This window comes from Notamacropus eugenii, chromosome 2, assembly GCF_028372415.1.
Source record: "Notamacropus eugenii isolate mMacEug1 chromosome 2, mMacEug1.pri_v2, whole genome shotgun sequence".
Classification (NCBI taxonomy): Eukaryota; Metazoa; Chordata; class Mammalia; order Diprotodontia; family Macropodidae; genus Notamacropus; species Notamacropus eugenii.
Window position 1 is genome coordinate 95042397 of NC_092873.1, and position 10173 is coordinate 95052569.

The following is a 10173-nucleotide window of genomic DNA, read 5'->3' on the forward strand; positions in this document are numbered from 1 at the left end:
GCTTCCCCAGATGATGGCTATGAAGGCTGGACTGGAAGCAGGCTTTGTAGTCTGGGTAGTGCTGCCACTCTGGGCTCCTGTATCTCTTCACCTGGTGGTGGCTGGTGATCAGCAGTTGTTGCTCGTGGTGATGAGGAAGGTGAACCCCCTTCTTCATGATAATTTATATTATATCATATATCATGTTATATGTTATATTAGCTTCAGTGATAGCTTGTGCGGCCTGAAGCAGATCTGATGATTAGGGTGGCATTGTTTTTCTCAAGCTTGGCTCTTGAGCTCTGGGTCCTGGGCTGTCTCCATCAGGGTCTGAGGAGAAATGGTGGTCAAGGTGGCAGTGGTGGTCTGACTTGCCTGGAACATACTGCCTTCTGTGTTTTCCTCAGAGTCCATTGTATGAAATACACACACACACACACACACACACACACATACACACACACAGAGTTATATGTAAATACGCAAAGCAGAATCAAGTATGCAACACACACAATGAATGCAATGAAAATGGAAAGGAAAAACAAAACAATCCAAAGTGAATATTGCAAAATTACAAAGCATAAGCCTGGCTCCAAAGGAGAGAGATGTGAAGACACCCAAACCCTGGCCCCAGTGGCACTCTTTTGTAGCTGTGGTTCCTTGCACATGTTTTCAGACTTTTGATGATTTTTTTCAATGATCAGTTTTGATGGGATTTTTTTCTCTTCCTTTTTTATGTCACTAGGGTACCTTCCTAGAAAGAGAATACTGGGATACTGGATCCTGGGAGAAGTTTTAATGATGTAAAAAAAAAATGTCAAAATTTTATTTTTAAAAATAAGAAAATATACAATATATACAAAATCATTTCAAGAGAGATGAAGTCAGAAAAATCCTTTTGTTTAAAATGGCAACTGAGCTGTGCTTTAAAGGAAATTAGGACTTCTAAGAGGTGATGAGGAAGGAATACATAGAAAACAAGGAGGACAGATAGCCTGCACGAAGTCCCAGAGGTTGAGATAGGGTGTTCTATGAGGGGAAGAGCGGATGACAAGCCAATATAATCAGAGAGAAGTTAGGAAGTGATTTGTTCAGATCTCCGTTTCAGGGATTTTCAATTTGGCAGCTGTGTGTAGGATAAAAGGGGGAACTAGAAGGGGGGAGGTGGATTAGGGGACTATTGCAGAGGGGCTAACCTGGGGAAGGGATGATGTGACAAGAGAAAAGAGACATTGTGGAAGGAGAATCAACAAGCCCAAATTGTTAATTAGATTGGATCAGGGCACAGCAGGGTAAGAGGAAGGATTAAATTATAAGCTTGCTGGTCAAAAATGCCAAAATACTCAAAATTTCCCTGGTCTCTGCAAGTTGAGAACATGGAGTACACACATGCACATGCACACAAATTTCAAACATTGTTCTTTATTTTTTAAAAATCAGATCTGTGATTTCTTTGCTGTAGTAAACTTCCCAGTGTGGAAACTTCCTCTCCTGATGCTTATTGGCAGCTCCCCTGTAACTTAAGAGAATAGTTTGTGGTACCAGGAAGTGACTTGTGTATGATCACATGTCAGATCTTTCTGATTTCATGAACAACCCCCATCTACTTCCTTATACTTGTCCTTTGATGTTTACATACTCAGATAATGCCTTGTTTTGAAGAAATTTTCAAAAATAATTGTGTTTAGATGGGGCTTTAATGTTTACATTTTTCTCACTCTAGCTTTGTGAAATAATTAATACAAATTGTATGCCCATTTAACTGAAGAAGAAACTAAGGTCTTGGTATGTTGGAGTTTACCACAGCTAAAGAAAGAGGAAGCAGCACAGACTCTCTCATCATCACATGACTAGGGGAAAGGTACCTCAGCTTAGGGACTAGAGGTCTTCCTGCCCACATCATCCTCCTGGTGGCCTTCACCATCTGCCCCCCCCTCATTATGTACAACCCACCATTACTCTCTGTGAAATCAATGCAGCTCCATCACCACCAATGGCCATCATCCCATGTTGGGCAAAAGTCCCACTTCCTTCTTTCCCATCTTTGTATTTCAGAAATGCTATCTTGTGGAGGCAAAAAAATCCCTCTTCCAATAATACCTCTCCTCTCCTATCTCTCTAGCTCAGCTCCTTCCATCCCAACCCCACCCTCAAACATCTTTGCCACTCATTGACATTTCCAGACCTTCCCTCTGCTTGTATCATTCAGCAGACTTTCTTGAGATTCAATTGATCTGTCAAGATCACCCTGTCTAAACCTTGTTTCTATGTTCTAGCTTTCTGGTCACTCCTGTTTTACAAAGAGTTCAGTACTTGACCTGAAGGGTTACCTTCTGCACTCAGGAGTGTGCTTATAAAATATTTAACAACCAGCTTTTGGTGGGAAGGGGAGGAGGGAGGGAGAAGGGTGTACACATGACATACTTTTAAACTGAATCTGCATTACTAATATTTTCTTCAACACTTTTTCATCTAGACAACAAAACGATGAATCAAGCCCCCAATTCATAGTATTTACTACTTTCTGAGGGGCAGCTAGGTGACAAAGTGAATAGACTACCAGGCCTGGACTCAGGCAGACTTGGGTTCAAATCCAGCTTCAGACACTTACTAGCAGTATGACCCTGGGCAAGTCACTTAACTCTGTTTGCCTCAGTTCCTCATCTGTAAAAAGAGCTGGAAGAGGAAATGGCAAATCACTCCAGTATCTTTGCCTAGAAAATCTCAAATGGGATCATAAAGAGTTGGAGAGAACTGAAAAATGACTGAATTGAACTGAATTCTGAGGTGTAAATACTCACACTGAAAATTTAATAAAAGTCATTAACCAGAGCTGTCCAAGGTGGCTCTAGCATACCACTGTCTGCATCCCAACCCTTTGTCTTCATACTTTGAGACTTAAGTATTCATACCAATGTACTTTTGAACTAATGTCTCCAATTTCATCAGTCTTCTTAACAGTTACACAGATTTCAGGGGATCCATGAACTTGTATGAGAAAAAAATGCATCTTTATTTCAATATAATTGATTTTCTTTGTAACCCTTTGTGTTTTATTTTATACATTTTAAAACATGATTCTGAGAAGAGATCTGTAGGTTTCATCAGGCTACAAAAGAGGTACATGGCACATAAGAGGTTAAGAACTTGCTGCCTTCACTCTTTAACTCTGAAATTCCCATCTCTGATTATATTCTCCTATCCTTTCAACAACACCTTCTGCTTCAATCTTCCTAAAACTATTCTTTGTCCCCACTGCAATCTCTAGGCCTGCCATACCTGCTTCTTCTGGTCCAATATCACAACTTTGGCTTTGCTTTCATGAGCCCACAGCTTTCAGAACTAGAAGGGACCATATGAGTCATTGGGTGCAGTCCTCTCAATTTACAAAAGGAAACTGAGGCCAAGAGAAGTTGTGACTTGGCCCAAGGTTACAAAGGTAGCATAGTCAATTCAGACTCTAAATTCAATGGGTTTTCCCTACTACATGGTACTTCCTTTGTAGTCTTTACCTGTTCAGTTGTACACTTATTATAGATCAGGACTGACTCAGGTCAGGATTGTAGTTCAGGTTCAAGATTAGAATATAACGACATTCATAGACTATCTCTCTGTTACAAAAAAAAAAAAAAGAAAAAAAAAAGCTTCTTAGCCATAGCATGGAAAGGATACTTAGCAAGGACACAGCACTGGTTCAGATAAATGCAGCTCTACCCTCTCCTCTCCACATAGAAATACATCTGATCAGTACAGTGTGATTACTGGCATGGCAGTAGGACGTTCAACAAGTCTGAGAGGCAAGTGACCTCAGGCCCATAAGTAGTAAAGGCTTAAGCCTTAACACTGTGGACCAGTAAGGTCTTAGAGACAGCTTCCTTACCTTTTAGGGGGAAACAATTTAGCCTAGCCTACAATGTGGCCACTCTGGAAGATTCAGCTACCAAGACCTGTTCCTCTTCTCTACTTCAGCTATTCTCAGAGAAGGTCATAATCTTGATCTTGCCACTTCCATGCATGGGAACTCTGAATTTCCAGTATCGGAGCATCTTTAATCTTTCCATATTCCTCCATGCCTTACTCTTCCTGGGCCATCTCCAGCTGTCCAGATGGCTCAGGAGAAGAAGGTGAGGTTGGTGACCTTGCACGGCCCTCTCTCACTGAAATCAAAGTCAACTGCAAGTCATGTCATCCTCTTGATGTCATGGTCCTCTTCGAGAATGAAGGACAAACATACCAACACAACTCTTCCTAAGCTTACTCTGCATCTTCACTGTGAACTTGAATGCCTCCCATTTTCAGTTCTGTTCCAGGCAGTCATCCTTGCTCTGACTTACATTCTCCTCCTTCCCAATCTCAGTTCAACTCTACACTATTCTCTACTTTAGAAATTCTTGTTCTTTTGTTCTCTTGTCCTGTCACCAGTGGTATCTTGCCAAATTTCAGCCCTGGATTATTCCTACCGACTACCTTTTATCCCCTTCTACTTGTATATTTATGAATGGAATTGGAAGGAAATAAAGACATTATGCTGACTGTATCCACTATAGATTTATACTACCTAGGTCAGGGCTACAGAACATTTGACCTTGAGGCCACCTGTGGCCCTCAGGTCCTCAAGTGTGACCTTTGACTGAATCCAAACTTCACAGAACAAATCCCCTTAATAAAAGATTCATCACCCCTGATCTAGTCTCAACTGGACCCTCACTGGAGTCAGGAGGACCTGAGTTCAAATCTCACCTCAGACACTTGATACTCACTAGTTGTGTGACCTTGGGCAAGTCACTCAACCCCATTGCCTCATCCTGGGTCATCTCCAGTCATCCTGATGAATATCTGGCCACTAGATTCAAGATGGCTCTGGAGGAGAAGTGAAGCTGGTGACTTATACAGCCCTCCCTCACTCAAAACAAAGTCAAACGTAAGTCATGTCATCATTTCTCTGATGGCATGGTCTTCTTTGGCAATAAAAGATGAACACACACACCTTACCTACTTAACGTAATCCTCCTTAACCAGCTCCCTATCCTATTCACCACAGTGGTTGCTCCAAACCTTCTGGTCTCTCCTCCCATATCACCTCCTTCCCCTGCCCTCTCACCTGAGAACTTTGCCTTATACTTCACTGGAAAAAAAAAAAAGGAGCCTTTTGAGGACAGTTCCCCCTTCTCCTTTCCTTCTCATCTCATATCTCTCTGATATCAGCCTCCACTGTATCTTTCTTTGCTCTCGTCAATGAGGATAGGATAAACCTTGTGCTTGCCAAGGCAAACTCCTCTGCATGAACTCTTGATTTTATCCCTTCCTGTTGACTTCAACAGATTGCCTTTACCATCCTCCCTTGCCTCTCTCCTTAATCTTTAATCTTTATCTATTTACAGCTCTGTCTTTAAAAATCCTTCACTAGAATTCTACCATGTCCACATCCTTATTTCTCCTGTTCTCAGCTAGACTTAATAAAAAAGTCTTTTACAGGAAGATCAGCCAAGATAGCAGACCAGTAGGAAGCAGTATGACCAGCTTCCTCTAATAACCTTCAGGAAATTGAAGGAGAAATTAGAGTTGGGCATCTTTTTGTTCAAGATCTCAAATTTGACCTACTGGGAAGAGATCAGGGCAGGAACTGTGGAACAGGTGCAAGCTATGATCATAGACTCAGCGCCCAGAATTTCAAGCTAGGGCAGTAATCAGGGTGGAAAGTAAGGATACTCAGAGCTGATCATAGACTTAGCCCCTAGGCTAGGCTATGGGGTCTCCCAAAGTGTCTTAGAGCTCTGGGTACTAGGCCAGAAGTACTGGGGCACCCAGAGGTGATCTCAGAGCCAACCCTCTACCCTGGATAGCAGTGCAAGGGTCTTTCAGGTATCTGGTGGCACAGTGAATAGAGCTGGAGTCATGAAGACTAAGTTAAAATCCAGTCTCTGAATCTTACTTGCTGTGTGACTCCAGGCAAGTCACTTAATCTCTGCCTTGGTTTCCCCATCTGGAAAATGTAGATAATAGCATCTGCCTTGCAGGATTATTGTGAGAGTCAAAGAAGATATTGTAAAAAGTGCTTACAAAGTGCCTGGCACCTGACTCTATATAAACACTCCCTTAGTGCCTTCTTTTCCCTTTCTAAAGGGGCCTGGATTGTAGACTCAGCCCCCAGAGCTCCTAACTAGATTAGAAATGCTGGGTTATCCAAAGCAAATCAAGCAGATTTCTGGAAAAAAGAGAAAACAAAAATATTTAGAGATGTCTTGTATTGATTTAATTTAATTTTTGTTACATATTTAGAGCTGTTATGAAACCAGGGAAGCCCAAGCCACAAACTCAAAAAAAGGAGACTAACTCCAAAATACCTAAAAGCCAATCCTCAAAGAAAAGCACAGCTTGCCTACAAAATCTATTAGAATCACTAGAAGAAATGCAAGAGTTTAAAAATACTACAAACTAAGTAAAGTAATAAAGGGAGGAATCAGAAAGGAAATGAGAGTTATGGAAGAGAGACTTGAAAAGAAAATAACATAGCACAAAACAAACAAAACCTTTCCTAACTAATAAATGCCTTGAAAATTAGAAAGATGTGAAAAGGTAAACAGGAAAAAGAAATCATAAAGGACTTTCTAAAGCTGAACTGTTTACATTCCTACATGGAAAGATAATATTTGTAACTCTTGAGACTTTTCTCAGTATTTGGATAGGTGGAGGGATTATACACACACACACACACACACACACACACACACACACACACACATATAGACAGAGAGCACAGGATGAGTTGAATCAGAAGGGATGATATCTATAAAAAAAATAAAATTAAGGGGTGAGAGAGGAATATATTGGGAGGAGAAAGGGAGAAATGGAATGAGGCAAATTATCTCTCATAAAAGAGATAAGAAAAATCTTTTTCAATGGAGGAGAAAAGGGAGGAGGTGAGAGGGGAAAAGTGAAGCTTACTCTCATCACATTTGACTTAAGGAAGGAATAACATGCTCACTCAATTTGGTATGAAAATCTATCTTACACTACAGGAAAGTCGGGGAGAAGGGGACAAGTGGGGTGTGGGGGAGATGATAGAAGGGAAGACAAATGGGGGAAGGGAGTAACTAGAAGTAAACACTTTTGGGAAGGGACAAGGTCAAATGTGAGAATAGAATAAAGGGGGGACAGGGTAGGATGGAGGGAAATATAGTTAATCTTAGACAACATGACTATTATGGAAGTCTTTTGCAAAATGACATATATATAGCCTATATTGAATTGCTTGCCTTCTCAGTGGGGATGAGTGGGGGGGGGGGGGGGGGGGAGGAAGGGAGAGAAGTTGAAATTCAAAGTATTAGAAACAAATGTTGAGAATTGTTATTGCTTATAACTGGGAAACAAGAAATACAGGTAATGGGGTACAGAAATCTATCTTGCCCTACAAGAAAAGAGAGAAGATGGGGATAAGGGAAGGGTGGAGTGTCATAAAAGGGAGGGCACATTGAGGGAAGAGGTAATCAGAATGCAGGGTGTTGTGGGGTAGGGAGAGGGGAGAGATGGGGAGAAAAATTGGAACTCAAAATTTTGTGGAAATGAATGTCATAATCTAAAAATAAATAAATAAGAAAATTAGAAAGATGAAGTGATTTCACAAGAAAATAAGATATATTAAAACAAAAATGATTAAAAACAATAGAAGAAAATGTAGGGTATATCATGTCAAAACCAAATGACCTAGAAAAATAAATTAAGGAGAGATCATCTAAAAATCATTGCACTACCTGAATTTAAAGAGGCTAAATGTCATTTTTCAGAAAAAGAATCATGAATGAAAACTGCCTACATCTCTTAGACCAAAGGACAAAGTAAAGATGGAAAGAATCTACTAATCACCTTTAGAAAGAAACTGCAAAATGAAAACTCCCAGGAACATCTTAATCAAAATCCAAAGCTTTTAGTCAAAACAAAACAAAAATAAAATGTCCTGCAAAGCAACCAGAAAGAGTCACACTCAAGATCAAACAAGACTTAGCAACTAACATTATCAAGAAAGAAAAATGGTACTGGCTAAGAAACAGAGAGGTAGATAAGTGGAATAGTTTAGGTACACAAGACACAGTAGTCAATGAATATAGCAGTTTACTGTTTGATTAAACCCAAGGACCCCAGCTTCTGGGATAAGAACTCACTGTCTGACAAAAATTGCTGGGAAAACTGGACAATAGTGTGGTGGAAACTGGGCATAGACCAATGCCTGACATCATATACCAGAATAAAGTCCAAATGGGAATACAATTTGGGTATAAAGACTGACACTATAAACAAATTAGGAGAGCAAGGAATAGTTTATTTGTCAGATTTATGTAGAATGGAGAAATTTATGACCAAACAAGAGATAGAGAACATTATGAAATGCAAGATAGATAATTTTGATTACATTAAATTGAAAAATGTTTACACAAAGCCAATGCAACCAAGATTAGGAGAGAAGCAGAAAACTGGGAAAGAATTTTTACAAGCACTGTCTGTGATAAAGGTCTCATTTCTAAAATATATAGAGAACTGAGTCAAATTTACAAGAATATAAACCATTCCTCAATTGATAAATGGTCAAAGGATATGAACAGGCAGTTTTCAGAGGAAGAAATTAAAGCTATCTATAATCATATGAAAAAATGCTCTAAATCACCATTGATTAGAGAGATGAAAATCAAAACAACTCTGAGATACCACATCATATCTATCCAATTGGCTAGAGTGACAAAACAGGAAGATGGTAAATGTTGGAGACAATGTGGGAGAATTGGAACACTAATTCATTCTTGGTGGAGCTATGAGTTGATCCAACCATTTTGAAGAGCAATTTGGAACTATGCCTGAAGGGCTGTAAAAATGTACATACCATTTGACCCAGCAATACTGCTTCTAGGGCTGTATCTCAAAGAGATCATAAAAATGGGAAAAGGTCCAACATGTACAAAAATATTTATAGCAGCTCTTTTTGTGGTGGCCAAAAGCTGGAAATTGAGGGGATGCCCATCAATTGGGGAATGACTGAATAAGTTGTGGTATGTGAATGTAAAGGAATTCTATTGTGCTATGAGAATTGATGAACAGGCAGACTTCAGAAAAACGTGGAAAGACTTCTATGAACTGATGCTGAGTGAAATGAGCAGAACCAGGAGAACATTATGCACAGTAACAGCTACAGCATTCGAGGATTATTTCTAATATACTTAGCCCTTCACAGCAATGCAAGGACCTAAAACATTTCCAAAGGACTTGATGCAAAATGCCATCCACATCCAGAGAAAGAACTATACAGTTCCAACACAAAATGAAGCAGACTATTTTCTCTTTTGTTACATTTTGTTTTTTTTTTCTCATGGTTTCTCCCATTCATTTTAATTCTTCAATGCAACATAACTAATGTGAAAATATGTTTAATAAGAATATATGTGTAGAACCCATATAAGATTGCGTACCATCACATGGAGGAAAGGGGGAGAAAAATATAAAACTTACAGAAGTGATTGTTGAAAATTGAACACAAATAAATTAATTATTTTAAAAAAAGGATCATGGAATACAATATTCCAAAAGACAGAAAGTATGGGCTTACAACCAAGAATAACTTATTCAAAGAAACTGAATATAGTCCTACAGTGGATTAACAAAAAAAGATCTTTAATTAAGTGGAATACTTTCAAGAATTCTCGATGAAAAGATGAGAGCTGAGTTAAAACCTTTAAATAAAAACACCAGAGTATGGAGAAACAAAAAGTAAATACAAGTAAGTGATGAGAAAAGACTTTAAAAGTGTGACATATATGCAAATTTTTTTGCAAGGCAATTTGGGTTAAGTGACTTGCCCAAAGTCACACTGATAAGGACTGTAGAGATAGGGGTACAGGAACTCTAAGGCTGCAGCTCCCAGTGTGGGCCATCTGGAACAGAATTCACAGACTCAACAATGAGTTCAAGTTGGTAAAGATTTATTATGCTTTTCTGTGAGCAAGAGTTCTTAAGGAACCTGCAATTTGAATGGGGTGCAGGTAAAGTTTATAGAGGATGTTCTATAGTAAAACTTGTGCCAAATATGCTAACTAGGTGATTCAGGGCAGGATTAGGGAGTGTTTACTTCTTAAAGGAACATACACTTTTAGTATCTACTGTGCAGATATTTTATCCAGAGTTCATCAGGGAAATAGCCAAAGGTGGGGC